General features: G+C 66.1%; 1 protein-coding gene across 1 annotated transcript in view; it reads right to left on the reverse strand.

Annotated features, from left to right (window-relative positions):
- The window catches only part of MUC2 (mucin 2, oligomeric mucus/gel-forming), a 101,524-nt gene that overhangs the window by 64,726 nt on the left and 36,497 nt on the right, over window positions 1-301 (reverse strand). The gene's annotated exons all lie outside the window — the stretch shown is intronic.

Consider the following 301-nt stretch of genomic DNA (forward strand, 5'->3'; position numbering starts at 1 on the left):
CCAGCCGCCCCCAGCAGCCGCAGCACAGGCCACCCCGCCTCCACCTGCACACCCCTGGGAATGAGCACTCACTCCCCCCAGCTCTGGGAGGGGCCCCTCTGTCTAACCCACTTCTCCCTCCAATATCAACCCTGACCCCTGACCCGGTCAGCTGGTCTACCCCAGGGTAGCTTTAGAGCTCAGAAAAGGCAGAGGGATGTCTGACCAGGCAGCTCGGCCCACAGGAAGCAGGACCCTGAGTCCGGGGCCCCTCTGTGACCGGCACCCTCAGCGCCCTGCCTCCTCTCCTTGCTGATGGGGG

Source organism: Myotis brandtii, unplaced genomic scaffold (assembly GCF_000412655.1).
Source record: "Myotis brandtii unplaced genomic scaffold, ASM41265v1 scaffold1236, whole genome shotgun sequence".
Lineage (NCBI taxonomy): Eukaryota > Metazoa > Chordata > Mammalia > Chiroptera > Vespertilionidae > Myotis > Myotis brandtii.